This window comes from Corvus moneduloides, chromosome 8 (genome assembly GCF_009650955.1).
Source record: "Corvus moneduloides isolate bCorMon1 chromosome 8, bCorMon1.pri, whole genome shotgun sequence".
Taxonomy (NCBI): Eukaryota; Metazoa; Chordata; class Aves; order Passeriformes; family Corvidae; genus Corvus; species Corvus moneduloides.
This window is the reverse complement of record NC_045483.1, coordinates 24,143,224-24,158,954: the sequence shown is the minus strand read 5'-3', so window position 1 is coordinate 24,158,954 and position 15,731 is coordinate 24,143,224. Positions and strand designations below refer to the sequence as shown.

General features: G+C 41.3%; 1 long non-coding RNA gene across 2 annotated transcripts in view; it reads right to left on the bottom strand.

The window, feature by feature from the left end:
* Positions 1-15,731, bottom strand: part of LOC116447619 — a 146,394-nt gene that overhangs the window by 13,390 nt on the left and 117,273 nt on the right. For both annotated transcript variants that reach the window (XR_004241614.1, XR_004241615.1), the window contains exons 3-5: positions 8,162-8,287; positions 2,409-2,533; positions 1,517-1,750 (exon numbers count right to left, since the gene is read on the bottom strand). This is a non-coding gene — a long non-coding RNA (uncharacterized LOC116447619). The remainder of the gene's footprint in view (positions 1-1,516; positions 1,751-2,408; positions 2,534-8,161; positions 8,288-15,731) is intronic.

The window sequence follows — 15,731 nt, the reverse complement described above, 5'->3', positions numbered from 1 at the left end:
ATTCTATTATTTTATTTTTTCCCCTCTGAAATATTTGTATGTAAAGAGCACCTTACCATTCTTCGAGGCTCATCTGTTTGTATTGCTTATTCTGTGCTTGAAATTGTCATAAATCTCACTCTGGTCTCATTTTCCCCCTCAGATAGACCCTTATTAGCTGTAACTAGTCTTGGACATGCTGATACAGCATGGTTGGGTGAGCACAATCAGTAGCAATATTCCTGGCACCAGTATGAGTGTGCTGGCCTGTCTTAACCTAGCAAGCTGTGGGGCTAAGCTGGTCTGTAAACTAAAGGTGGGCAGTTCTCTCCTAATACATCAGCTGCTGCTGGAAGAAAGGGAATGAATGTTTTCTACATAACACAGTCCATTTTAAGATCTCTTCCATAACAGGTACCTGGGAGGCAGAATGACAGCTCCACCCATAGATGCACAGTTCTGCAAAATAAATAAAAAAAAAAGTACCTCTGGGTGTACACTACACCCTCCCCAGATAAAATTCGTAGTATCACAGCATGGTTGGAAGAGATCCACAAGGATCATCAAAGTCCATTTCCTGGCCTTGGACAGCATCACCCCCAAGAGTCACACCCTGTGCCTGAGAGCATTGTCCAAACACTGCTTGAGCTCTGTCAGGCTGGTGCTGTGACCACTTCCCTGGGGAGCTGTTCCAGTGCCCAACCACCCTCTGGGTGAAGAACCTTTCCTGGTATCCAACATAAACCTCCCTGGCTCAGCTTCAGGCCATTTCCTTGGGTCCTGTCAGCAGAGATCAGTGCCTGTCCCTCCTCTTCCCCTCATGAGGAAGCTGTAACTGCAACGGGGTCTCCCCTCAGTCTCCTCCAGGCTGAACAGACCAAGTGACCTCAGCCGCTCCTCATTTGGCTTCCCCTCAAGGCTCTTCACCATCCTCGTTGCCCTCCTTTGTACTCTCTCTAACAGCTCAGTGTCTCCTCCTATGCTGTGGCACCCCAAGATGCCCCCAGCACTCGAGGTGAGGCCGCCCCAGTGCAGAGCAGAGCAGGACAATCCCTCCCTTGCCGGGCTGGCGATGCTGGGCCTGATGCCCCCAGGACACGCTTGGCCCTCCTGGCTGCCAGGGCACTGCTGACTCGTATCCAACTTGCCACCGACCAGGACCCCCAGGTATCTTTCCTCAGGGCTTCACTCCAGCCTCTCACTCCCCAGTCTATACACACACTCAGGGCTGCCCTGTCCCAGGTACAGAATCCCCTTGTCTTTAATCTGGTCTGCTGCATAAAAGCAGCGATACAACTATTTTGCCCCCTATTTTTTCTGTCGGCCCCAATCACTTCTAACTGGACTGTCCCTGTCTGAGAGATGACCAGCTCTGATTTAAAGACTCTGACTGATGGAGAACTTTCCCACATTTGTGATCAATTACAAAGTTTAGGTAATTAACTGCTTGCTGTTCTCATGGCTACAAAGCACTTATCAGCCACATGCATTGGCATAAACCTCATGTGTAGTCAGCTATGTGAAAAGGGCTTCTTACCTGAGTAAGGGTGGTGAGAGCAAGCCCTGCCCTGGGCCTGTTGATTCAGGAAATGCAGACTGTCAGATTCCAAGGAAGGTCTCAGCCTGGGATCGCTGCTGGTCAGGATTGACACCACCACTGCATCTGGTGCTCTGCAGTGTTGGAAACTTTTGTTCTTCCTGATTCAGTTCCCCTTTCTCTGCTTGAGACCACAAACTACTTCTCAGATTTAAAACTGCTTACCTACTCTGGCTGGGGAGAAGATGAAAAGAAATAAATAAAAAAGAAGAATGCATTAGGTGTAACATCCCCTTCTTTCAATGCTAGCCATGTCACAAGGCAGACTACCAGACAAAGGGCTAAATCCTGAACTTCAAGTATAATCTTTCTGTACTCTAAGAAAACATGTACAACCTGAGAAAAGTAGGAATAGCATTAAAAGAATGTTATGAGAATGTTCATGAGTATATTCAGATATCTCAAAATATATCCTCAATCCAAATACCAGATTGAACAAACAAAACTAGATATAATCCATTAACATTAGTAATGCTGTGTAAGCTGGGAGAAATCACCATCATTTAATGATTGGTTGTGAGACATATTCCAGAATATAGTACATTAGTAGTGAGCTTTGTTTTTATCACAAGAACATAATAACTGCTAGGAACAAAATACCAAAGAGGGGCAAAGCACAAAAATGAAACCACTGCTTTTCAGGTAATAAAGATTCTTAAGTTTTCTTACAGTAAGTTAACACTTTGCAGAACAGCATAGAACCAGAGCCTGATGATGGATGCAGGATTGAGGGCTGACTAAGGAAATGTATGAGCATTTGCAGGAGAAGGACCTTTGTTTCTTAAAGAAAATTTGGCACTATAGTAATACAGAGATTAGCTGCCTACAATACCTGACATGAAATAGATGAGCATGCTAGTGAAATCTGGTAGTGAAATTTAGACATCTTTGCAATATCCAGAAGTATCCTTTTCCCTTTGTCTTCCTCTCTCTTCTTCATTATCTCATTTTCCCTCCCTGAGGAAGAAACAATAATTTAATTCTGTTTAATATACAGAAAGTCTCCTACAATTGAGATGGTTAGCTTACAGTGAAATACGTTATGAGCCACGGCTTTGGCTTAACTGAATGGCTTCTGTGCAGCTTTAGCTTTGCCTTATGACTCTCTAAGAACATAAGGCCTCAGCATATAAGCAGGACCTGTAGCCAGTGCTGGAGATTGAAGGGACCTCCTGAAGTAAGACACTGACCTGTGAAAGACCTATTGTCTTGGGAAAACTGCACCGGTTTTCTTCTAGAAACCTAGAAGAAAATATAACCACAGCAGAAACCAGCTTGCACATCTGTGAGCTGCCTCCAGCTCCTCATAAACAAGAGCTGTAACCTCATTGCCAAAGAGTGAAAGAGCCCCAAGAGAGACCTGTTGTTTTACTTGTGCAAGAAACCTCATTCCCACTTTCTCCACAGAAATAGCAGGAGTAGAGAGGTTCTGATGCGAACAAGCCCTGTCCCAGGCATCCCAGCCCATCCACTTGCTAGGGAGGCTTTCAGTGGACTTCAGCCACCCATGGTGGCTGAAAAACTGAATCAAGACACTACAGAAATAAAGTGCTGGTATGCCCAACCCAGGGTGCTAAGGGTCAATGGCTGAGATGACCAAACTTCATGTACCTGTACTTGGCCTACAGGCTGGGTCACTTTCAGTGGCCTGTGTGCTTGGGGTGAGCCCCTGCTGTCTTTTGCCATGTTAGGAACCAGCTCATTCCCTGAAGCTATGGAGGCATGTGCTGCTGGTCGAAAAGGACCTTGCCTCAGCCTTGGGCCATGAAGACAGGTGTCACGCTGCCACCTCTGCTGCTGCCATTGCCATCATGCCCAAGGATGTGGTGCCAGGGCACGTTTCACTGAGCGGGGATGTTGCTGACGCTACTCCAGATGGACATGCAGTGAGCTGTGCCTTCCCATACAGAAATGCCACATATTTCTGAAGGGTTGGAGACTGCTAATGAGATCCCTGGTGTACACGACCTGCCACAGTGACAGGTTCTTATCTCGCCAGTAGACGTGTGTTTCTCAAGGAGAAAGTTACAGTCTGGGGAGGCACTCTAGGGGCTCAGAGTGTACAGGAAGCAGCAAACAGAAGGCGGCTGTGGTGTTGGAGAGAACGTGGCACAGTTGCATGAGTCAGTCTGGTATCAGAGTATTAGAGAACAAATTGCACTACCCCCACCCTAAGGACTGCAGATAATGCACAGCAATGAAGTTTTATCTGTGCTCAAGTACGTATTTTTTATGCAGCTAAAGCTATGTTGCAGATGTTCTTCACTAGAATAGATTTTGCCTTTGCTAATCCTGTGTTAATCTGCTGGTAGAGCTATAGCTGCGTGATTACCACTGGGCTCCTTGCAGAGAGGAGCCCCTGGTCACTGAGGGCACGGTTCCTCCGCCTCTCCCTCGGCAGAGCTGCAGCTGGGGTTCGGGTTTGTTGTGCCGGGGAGCACCCCCTTCCTGTTCCCAGTGCGGTGCTCTGCCAGGAGAGGGAGCTAGGACTCTGGGATTCAGGGGCCTTTGATGTTTTCTGTTCACAAACCATGAAGGTGTTACAGCTGTCCAACACTAATGTAGGCTTTGCTCTGTGGCTGGGTGCATATTCAGGGGCTCATGATTTTCTGTGGAGGCCACCTACTGCAGAGGAGTTTGGTTCCTGCCAGAACTCGGAGGACTCTGCTGACCTGAACTGTGTTTTGAGGCTCTCAGTCCCTTTTTCTGACTGCTTCATCAGGTGAACTCCAATGGGAGTTTGGACTGGGTGAAAACAGTGAAGTGAAACCTATGGATTCTGGAATCATGCAGTAGGTTCAAAGCCACTGCTGGAGTGGAGAAGGCAACCAATGGGTGCATAGCAAGGCAAGCAACAGCTGGGAGGAGGGAAAATTTTTGGTTAAGGCTACCATGTGGTAAACAGATGTTGGACAACATTTCTTTTAACATAGAAACACATCAGCCTTCTTCCCCCTGCAGTATATGTGTTTCATTTTGAACAAGTAACTGGCAGCTGGAGAAAGTTATTAGAAAATGCTCCGTCTATATTCCAGCATTTGCAACAGCAGCAAAATTACCTATTTCCTATTCTGCCCAAGCTTTCTGTCTCCTTTTTGGAGATATTGTTGGCATCAAGTCAAGTTTTGCTTAAGTTATGTATCAGAAAGAGAATAAGTGGAGCTCCGACCTTATTTAAAGAGTAGAAAAGAGAATTTAAACAAAGCTGACACAACTATTATCTAGGTTCTGAATGTGGTTGGGCCTGCTGGTAAGAAAACAGGAAATAAGTGAGAAAACAACTCTTAAAAATGTGAAAACCAGCCAATTTTACAGGGCTCCACTCTGTGTTCAAAAGTCTGTAAGTACTGATAAAAGAGCACATGTGATGTGGAAGTGCTGTGTCATTATCACTGGCCCTTTCAGTCTTATTATTGTTTCAGTTTTCTCCAAGTGATGAAGTCTGGCAAGGGAAGGAGAATAACCCCATTTCTGCTTTGACTAATGAATTGTGGTCACTGACCAATCTGCCCTCTTTGCCCTCAAGTGGATAGTGAGTTGTGGTTTCCTGATGTTTCCTACCTGATTTGAAAGTAAGAACAGAGTAATTTGTTTGTGACAATTTTAGAGGCTAAAAGAAGAGCTTCTCAGTCATAGCTGGGCTCTGTTAGCCAGGAAGGGGCCAAGCTAGAGAAAACATTGTTGAATAAAGCACGGTGTGAGCAGACACTGGAAACAGTAAATAGTAAGGGAGGCTCCTTCCTAAGAAATGCATTTTATTGTCTCTGTATGAGTCAGACAAATCCTTTGATCTGTTGCCCTCAATGCACATTACCCCGTGGTCCAAGGGGTTGGCTTTGACTGCTGGTGGCTGGGAGGCACCAGGAGGCACTGCAGAGCACTGGAAAAGAATCTGCTCCCAGAAGTGTGGCCAGTGGCCATCAGGGTGCAGGAGGTGTCGGTAGCCAGGCCCCCAAGTTTATAGCTCTTAGCATTTCTACCTTCACAAGGGGCTCTGACTGATAAGAATGAATGGTGTGGAGTTGTGCATGCAAGAGCTGTGGTTGTGACTTCCTATCTCTGTACCAGCCAACAAGTTATTATAAAAATAAATACCTCAGTGGCAGCAGCAACATCCCCAAGGGCCTATTTACTTCCGCTGGCATGAACTAATTCCTGCAGAGGAGCTCAAGCCAAATCCTGCAGAGACCAGTGGGAATCTCTCCAGGCTCTTGCAAAGGCAGTTTGCACACTGGAGAAAATGTTGGTGCTTGGTCAAATTTATTGCCATGTCAGTTAAAACATGTTGTCAGTTAACACCTTCCCTAACACAACATATATTTTCTAAATCTGAAGGAAAGAGCTTTTTTACCTCCTTTTATTCTTCAAGTAGTTATTCTGATTTATTTCTGAAATTGCACAACACACTAAATGCTGGTTCATGAAGTGGCCAGGGATCAATTATTACCTTTTCATGTGCAAACTGATCTTAAGGCATCTATCAATCTCTTATAGTCCTATCTGCAGAAGATATGTTCAATTTCAGAAAACTGAAAACATACAAGGGAAGCTAAGGCAGGGTGACATTTGCTTTCCGTGGCTTGCTCTCTAGATGTTTGATGGGTGACTTTATTATCCATAGGAACAATGAACAAGCCAATACACCCTTTTCAAGGTTTACAGGTACCTTAATGTAACTTGCTCATTTAATTTGGATCTATATACCTCATGAGAAGGGCAGAAGATTTTCACTTTCAAGGCCTTATTTAGCCATAAAATGTGTGTCCTGTTAGCTAAGAGCAGATCTATGAATTTCATTTCATTTGGTGACAGGAGAAATAGCGATAGATGTATCACCCTCTCAGTAACTGGTATTAAAAGGTGCATGTTTCATGAAGGAACAGTGTATTCCATGCCATAACATCTTTCATGAAATAAAATTCAGGGCATTTGTAGTATAAGTATATGAAAAATATCAGTTCGCTCTTATTTTAAGAGTGTGGGGAAAATAAAAGCCCCTTTTGTGGCTGGAGCTGGTCACCTGAAAAATTAGGATGGATTTTGCTGGCTCCAACAAAATCAGTAGGAGATTTTCTATGGCCTCAATGGGGCCAAAAATTCTCCTAGATTTCATAGTATTATAGATATTGTACAATTTAGCCACCAAGGTCATTAAAATGCTATAATCCCTCGTGTGATACATGATGGGGTAAAAGCACTTACAAAGGTATTGCTTTCTAAACTGGTGTAATTATGGTAGTAATTCCCAAAGAAGCATTTCAAATGCATTTCCAGTTCCAGTTTCTCAATTTTTTGAGTGTTCATTACAGTAGTGATATGCTTGTGTCTAAATCTTGTTGATGTCCTTCCAGAGGGCACTAAAAACCCTAAAGTAAGTAAAGAAAAATTTAGTTGGTGATTCTGACTGGCTGCTGAATTGCTGCATTTTGAGCCCTGTCCCTCAGGTTATATTCTATAATGTTTGCTCTTATACTGCACAGACTACTCACTCTTTGTTTATATCCATTCACTTACAGTTTGTCTAACTTAAAGAGAATTAGGGAAAAAAAAAGGAAAATTTAAAGTTCTCCCCACACCAAACATGGATGGTATGGGGCTAACAAGCCTGAGACAGCTGTCAACACTGAGCTGTATTTTCAGCCCCTGGGAAGTTCACAGCTGGGGCAAAGCTGCCCTGTGGGGCAGTGGGGGCTGCTGTCAGTCGGGCTCTGGTGACAGTGCATGGGGCTCGGGCACCAAACCTCAGAGCAGAGGGTCTACCCTTCCTGGCAGTGCAGAAAACAGGAAGCTTCTCAAGGTACCAAAGAAACATTGAGTTGTGAGCCCCCTTTTGTGGTTTTAAGAAAGGAATGGACATACAGGTCTCTGAATTATGGCAATGGAAGATTAAAACTGAGATAAACACAAGTCTTGCAAAGGGTGAGGAAAGGGCCTGACTGTTTCCTGATGGTGATCCTCTCAACAGTGACAAATATCAGCTAGAGGTAAATAAAATTAAATGTTGTCTTTATGAGAAATGAGAAACCTGATCTTAGGGCCCACTTAATTTTAACCTTGCAGTTGTACCACATTCCTCAATGGCTGGGGATGGGGCACAGAGGTGCTGGAGGCTCTGGTATTTTGTTTTCCCCAGGGCTTGAAATTAGCCTCGTGCTCTGTACATGGGTGATACATGAATTTCCATCTGCTCTGAAGATGTGGATTTCTCTTTGCTCCATAAAGCCACCTCCTTTCCTCCTAAACTAAGCTCTCAGATGTTATTTGAACAAAGAAGTGCTGTTCTTTACAAAGAAAACCAGGAATAAGCCCAGGGTGCTTATTCTTTTCCTTTGAGTGTGTCAGTCCTTTGACTAATGCTGACAGGATTTCTGTTCCTGTAGAGTTGCTAGCTTCTTCATAGGTGCTACCACATAAATACCTCAGTTTGGAAGATGATTTCTTACAACTGCCTGGCAAATTGCAGTGACGCTGTCAACTCATTCCCCATATGCTTTTATCAGACAGATACCAGACTAAACACTAAATGAACAATACCTACTTTGATCAGATACAAGATTAAATATCAAATGAACAATACTTACTCACCTAGATTTGAAATGGTCACTGGGTTCACTGTGGTTTTACATCTCCTTATTAGCCCCTGGAGGTATCCAGTCACTAACAGAAAACATTGCAACAAGGAGCTTTGTGTCTTCTAAGGTAGAAGGAAACCTGCAAGTAATAACATTTTGATTAAATAACCCTCCTGAAAGCTGGTGGTGTCTCAAACAGACTGCCAGTTTGGAGTTTAAGAAACCATGCAATTCAGTGTTTCTTAAGAATGAAAAGCATACAACACTTACATCTCAGGATTTCATACACCCTTTTCTAGTAAATAAAGCCAGGAATTTCTATTTTGTCTTTAACAAGAATTTTGTTGATGTTTAGTACCTGTGTATAGTACACAAACAGTGCACTAAATCCATGTTTACAGCTTTGTTGAAAATTAAAGAGACATAGAGATGAGTGGATATAACACTGAGCTGGGATTTACCATGCTCCCACCTGGCTGGGAAAGACCCAGTTATTCCACAGCTTTTGGATTTAGTTGTGGGCTTTCTGCTTTTTGGCTTGAGATCTTTTGGCTGGCAGTGCCAAGAAGCCACCACATTCTAGGCCAGGATCTCCAGTAATTACCCAGGAGGTGTTGCAGCCCTTGGTTAATGTGACAGTCTGTACCACAGTACAGGAGACACAACAAGGGTTCAGCAGCTCTGTTGGCCACGTAGGTGAGCTGTGCACAAATCAAGCCCTTTAACCAAGACTTTATGGAACAGAGGGCTGCAGTATATTTTACTGATATAAAAGAGCTCAAATATCCCATCTGGTGGCTTTGGTTGCTGTAATAACAATTATACTAAAATTAGTACCTGATATACTAAATAATTTTTTCACGATAAATAGCTTGATCAGTTCTATGAGAAGGACAGAAAACTTGATAGGACATATAATCTACTGGGACAGCAGGAACTCTCTGTGATTACTCATGTATCTACATGGGAAACAGGAAAGCAAGAAAATGTAGTGCTTCAAGCATATTCTAAACGGATTGTTGTGCAGAAAAATTCTCTCAACACAGAAATCAAAAGGTTTATAACAGGGAGAGGCAGTGCCTGCTCTGCAGTGACAGCTTCATGTTTATTTATTCTAGAAAGAATAAGAAGGAGATACTAAAGTAAAGACAGGATAATTTTATTCCCAGATCAAATAAAGGAACACAGAGTGTGTTCTCAACAATGTGATTACTTTAGGGAGAACTAATACAATGAATGTTATTAAATTAAACAACTTTTTTATAGGGCATCTCACATTAAGGATTTTAGTGTAAGTAATATTTCTGTCAGGCAAAGTGATGCAAGACAAAATAGCTTTTATAGAAGTATTCCTTAATAAAGATATTCCTGTAAAAATGTATTTTATCCGGTATACTTCCTCTGTAGCAAATTATCACTTTGCTTAACAGCTCTGAGAAACACGGATGTCAGGAGCAAAGATGACTATTCTCCTTTCACTAGCTGCCTGAAATCTTTGATTTTAAATTAGTTTTTAGGTGCTAGTATACATAAAGCTGAGGTAAATGTCTGCTCAGCACAGATAGCTGGGAGAAATCCTCAGCTCCATAGGAGCTGTCTTCAGTGCAAATCCCAACGACTTGCCTGTCTGCCTTACCATCATGTGGGAAGCCTTGGGAGCGAACCCTTGCAGTGCTGAGTGGGAGGTGCAGCTCAGCTGAATTTTTTACAAAAACCATGCTTTCTCAGTACATTTACACACATTAGCTGTGGCAATCAGAGCTAAGAAATGTGGACCTATTGCATCTTTTCTTATCCTGAAATGGACATCCGTATATCACCACACTTGAAGACCCAGAGCTACATTTTATTATCCTAGAATCTGAGAGGTCTCAAGGGGTAATTATGTATAAAATGACTAAAACATCTTGCCTCAGGTGCAGAGTTCTGGAAAGCCATGTCTTCTCTAAGGGTCGTGAAAGTGAGATGAAAAAGCCTGACTGCATCATCTTGTATTGTTCCCTCCAGTGCCTTTGCTAGTAATTTATCAAATCTGTATTTATCTTAGCATTTATATATGGCTCCCATTGCACCACTTTGCAATATTCAATTCCTTTATTCTCACAAGGGCCCTATCTGGTATATTCTGCATCACATCTCATGCAGTCTTGAGGAGAAGGATCATAGCAACAGAAAATGACAGGAATGTAGTCCCTTTTACTTATTTCCTACCTCAATCTCTAAATTGTGGTTGGATACTTACTTGATAGGGCTTCCGTCTCTCATGTGGCAAATATGAAATGAATAGGAGGAAACTGAGTTTATTTAAAAATATGAAGGGCTCAGAGTTGTCCTCTATTTTCTGCTACTTTCTTCCAAAATATTGAGGAGTTTTCAGGAGCTAGAGAATTTACACAACATGTCACTGAAATTATTTGGTCAAGGTCTATAGCTTTTATTATTCAGGAGGTTTGACCGCAAAATGCACATGTGCTTTTTTGTGCTGGGGTATACTTTTCTTTTCTTAAGGCACTTGCTGAAGTAAGACCTGCATGTTTTAAGCCATTTTTTATTTTAATTCCTTTTACTTTCTCAATAAAAATCTAAAAAAGCCCCCCAGAAAATCCCACACAAAACAAAGAAACAAAAAACGTTAAATTAATAAATAATCAATCCTCCAACCCTTTTGTTTCTTCCTGTATTGGGAAGGATTTTGAAATCCTTTAATCCTTGCTCTGACCAAACATTACTAACCCCAAGTGCTGAGATGACATCTTCACTGGTCATATGTGGAGATAGTAGAGATCTCTTCTCCAACCCAACTCTTCTCTGGTACAAGAGATTTTGAACCTCTGTGGTTCCTGAAGTATTGGATAATCCCAGAGAAAGGCTGTTTGGGTTGGGTAGAGAACCAAGAGCAAATTGCTGGGCAAGGCAGTGTCTGCCTATTTTCTTTATAATTCTTCCAAGGAGAGAAGCATAGTACATGCTGTTAGCTATTTATGCTCATCCTGACTTCATAGAATCATGGATGGACACAGCCAAGTGACACATGGAGATACAGGACTCAAGAGTTCTACTGCTCCAGCAGAGCTTAAGTGGTAAAAGCACTATCAAAGAACAATGGAGGATATATTTTGTATGGAAAATATATTTCTGGTTGGGCCTAGACTCAATTATTAACCTTAGAATTCCCCAGGTTTTTATTAGCAAAGCACACTACCTTCAGTCACAGCACTTTCAGGTAATGTCAGATCCTGCTGTCAGAAACCACCTGTGCTGACTTGAGTGGTTTATTGGTCACTTGCACAAGCTATCAGCCAAAGTACAGTGGAATAATAAAACAGATTTCAAGAAAGTCTGCTAGAACTCTTTCAAAAAGTTAGAAAGTTACCTACAAATACGGAAAAGGAGGTGCAAGCTCTGGCACTTTCATGTCTAACCCTCAAACAGCCATTCTCTCCCTATCAATTTGATAGTAATACAAGTTTTGAATAATACATTGAAAAGACTGGGATCTTGAGGACTTGTTACAGACATTCTCTCAACAGTCCTAATCCAGACTGGAGGCTGGAGGCTTTGGCTACAGGCTAATTGTTGATTCTTGTTTACCCTCTGGGCACTTTTCACAGTTCTGGCAGAAAAAAACAGCCTTGAAGTGTTTGTAAAATATGGAATACATTTGAATCGTAGCAAATGAGAAATGAGTCCCAAAGTCTTAATGCTAATGTTGATATGAATGTAAATTTAATAGACCTGCAGTTTTTCCTTAACAGCCCCCCATATGTTCTCTTTGTGATTCACAAGAGAAAATAACCCTTCTATAAAAAATATTTTTACCTTAGAACCATGCAAAGAAATATTATCATTCTATGTGAAGAAAAAGCATAAATTCAATATTATTTTCCATTATTTTTATTTTACTTTTCACATATAACTATATAAGCCTTCCCATTACTCCTGTTATTGACATACAGAAATGTTCAGCTGCAGAATTTGCCCCGGTGATGAGGTTCTCTGAGTTGTTCTAAACCACAGATGTCAATGCCCAGACTGCCAAAAGGTATCATTCTTTCATTTATGAATGCACATTTATGAATTTCTGGGATACTGAACTGCCTCTGACTACATATTTTGAGATAAGATAAGGACAAGTGCTGATCAGACTTAAATCATCACCTTTGAAGACTTTTTATTAAGGGGTTTGCAATACACATAAATGCTTTTATTATAAATAAATGCACCAAAAAGTGTATTAAAAAAAATCTCTGATATCACATACTGACTTCACATCTTTTTTGAACTCAAATTTAATCATGACAAGTAAAACTGGATAAAACACTTCTTACCAGCTTTGTAGTTTCAGACAGATTATTTAATTTACTGCTGGAATTTTCTCACCGACAAACCTGAAGGAGTAAAACTAAAAATCATGGACTACCAAACAGCCAGTGACAATTTCTTCATGCCAGATAAAGAACGGGCACAAAGACTTTTTTAGTAGGCTTAAGGGCAGGTATTCTACAGTCTCATTTTTAAAGTTCATTCCTCAATCAAGGCAAATAATCGTGAAAATAAATTTAAAAATATATTAAAAGTTTGCTCAGTTCCTGTATTTAAATCATGTGAGCAGTTTAGCTTTCTCAGTACTTCAAGATGCTTGAAAACTGAGCTATAAAGGAAGCTAGACACCCAATTTGCAATGGAAATATATAAGATGATGAATTGGATTTAATGGGCTCCAGTAAATCATAACATTAATGCTGTTACATGATACTTCACCTTAGCACCAGATTAAAGAAAATCTATCTCAAGCTGAAAAACATATGCTCCAAACCCTCCAAGTTTGAGAAAAGAGCCAATTACTATGAGATCTCTAAGCATATTAAGCACTTCTGACTTCTGGTTTCAGTACAGATATGAAACATGGATGAAATATCCTTAAAAATTTTACTCTTTAAAATTTAATATAGGAATTTTCAGGACTGATGGACCTTTATAGATTAACATGTTTGTCACAGTTTTAAAAAGAATTGAAGAGGACGTCTGTTTTTGTGATGAAGAAACATAACCAATTTCACAAATCCCTTTTATCAAAACATCAATCCAAGAGAAAACACAAATATCACACAGAGAAATAATTAAAAAATGTATGAGCTGTTAATCTTGGATTATAACCAACTTAAAAAATTGCAAAGTCTTAGTAACTTTGTTAGATGCAACTATTTTGTCTGAATTTTCTACCTGGAACTCCTATGCCTCCTTTGAAATCACATATCATAAAACAAAACAAAATGCTAAAACAGGTCCTCATTTGTTTAAAGCCCAGTGGAAATTCTTCAGGCAGTTATTTTCCTGGGTTTTTGTTGTTGGTTTTTTTTTTTGGTTTTTTTTTGAGGACTGTACATTAGCTATCTAAAATTTTGAGTGCAGTAGAAGCTTCCATCATGGGGAATGGAAAGGAAAAAATATTTTGGCAACTGAGTAACTTTAACCCAGAGTGTCTGTTGCTTAATCTTTGGTCAGGATATTTTCCTAAAGTTCTTCAACATGAAAAAGAAACCACCTTCTTGGGAACTTCCAAGTTTGAGCAGTAACAGAGTTCCTTACGATTTTCCAATGGCCTTTTGAAGGATAAGGAAACTGTAGTGTTCACTTATTTCTGGCCCTTCCTTCAAAACTGCAGAAGACATTTGTTCAAGCAAATGATGCATATATCATTTAAACATAACCCTAAAAAAGGCAAATAATTTGTCAACCCGGGAACCTAGCAAAGAAAGAGATATTAAAATATATATATAACTGTAACAAGCCATAGAAAGGTCACAGAAGTGCAGGCACAATTACATAATATTCATGCTTAGGAGAAAGATAATCCAGAAATTCTCAGTCGTACTAAATCAACTAAATCAAATGAGAGAACAAAGTAAAAAACAAAGCCTCCAGACACAGACTGGAGTGAAACAAAATTTCATTATTCCTAAGCTTGCGTTCAGAAGGGCCAGACACGTGTCCAGGTGCGTCTGAGCTCCTTTGGGGCACACATAGAGCAGGCAACTCCTGCCTCTACCAGCGTGGGCTTTGGCAGTGTCTCTGGTCCATGGTCCCTCCCAGGAGCCACAGAACCATTCCTCCCCTTTCTGCAAACTTTAGTGAGTTATGAGCAGCTGTGCAAAGACCTACTTGTTTGCCCCTTGTTACCAGTGTCTAATTAGATACTGCCTAACTCACAGGAAAACAAAGAGAAACCTTGGGGAGGAGGTTTTCAGCTACAATGAAAGAACCAAAGCTCATGAAGAGTCTCAGAACATGGGTCTCCATGTGCACAAGTGGAGGAAACTCTTGACTGACAGCCACGTTTGGGGATGAAGCAGCATCTTTTGGGTGTGTACTGCCTCCGAGGGACACTGAATACCTCAGCCCCCTTTAGCAGGACAGACTTCCTGAAACAGCCTCTTTCCAAACATTTGAATGATTGGGTGTGGCAAAGACAGCATTGCCATTTAGTGGCATCTTTGTCTAAAGGAGTTAGTTAAGTAGCCATTGAAGAAAAATGAGTTAAAGAATTCACTGTTTCTCATTTTCAGTAGAAATAGAGGAATTTCTTCACACTGCTTCAGAAAAGGGGAATCTTTTCCGGCAGAGAGGGAGTGGGAAATGGGCAGCAAGGACAGAATCACAACAGCTGACTGTCTGTGCAATTATGGCATGATTTTTCAGAGAGAAGTGCCCCATCTGTGCAGACTAAAGAAGCTGCCAGCAGTAGAAACAGGCAAGGTTTTTTTATATACTTGGAGGTGCTGATGACATTTCCCACTTGAAGCTAAGGACAGAAATGTGGGGTGCAAAAGGAATGGTAGAAGTATTCCATGACCTGTTTAAACATGGTTTTAACAAAATTAGGGCTACGGTCACCTAGGCCATCTACATTTTTACTGCAACTGGGCATTTTGTTTTAGCAGGTTCTGAGTGTCATACTGAGAATTTCCATACTTGATTCCCTCTATGCAAATGCCAGCCTGCTTTTCAATTGTCCATACATTCGAGTGAGGAATTTGCACTCTGACTTGTGCATGAGAGACATACCAGAAAGGGGATGCATTTTATCTTTGGCAGTGCAGCAAAGCTTTTAACCTGTGGTTCACTTACTAGCTGGACACCAGCCTTTAAGAGCTGCTGCAGTTATTATTTATCCTAAAAATGTGATACATTTTCTACTGTCTTGTTAGGTATGACAGAAGAGGAAATTACTCAGATTTTGCCTTCAACATCTCAATAGTTCAAAGAAGCAAGCACAAAATGATTACGTGAAGCAAAGGGAAAACTGAAGCAACCCCATAATTATTGTCTCCCACACAAATAGCTTTACTGGCATTTGGAATTTCCTCCTGCCATCAGGAGAACACCTGGATTTCCCTTTCCATTGTATGATTTAAGCTTCTATAATTTCTGCACACCCAGAGCAGAAATATCTTCTTCTATTCCCTTGCAAATACTCTACAGTAATTAGAAATGACCTGACAACACAGTAGGATGTTGGCAGTTTCCCAGGGAAATCAAAGATGGGAGTTGCTGGGAGAATTTGGGTTGGGAGGGCTGCGTCC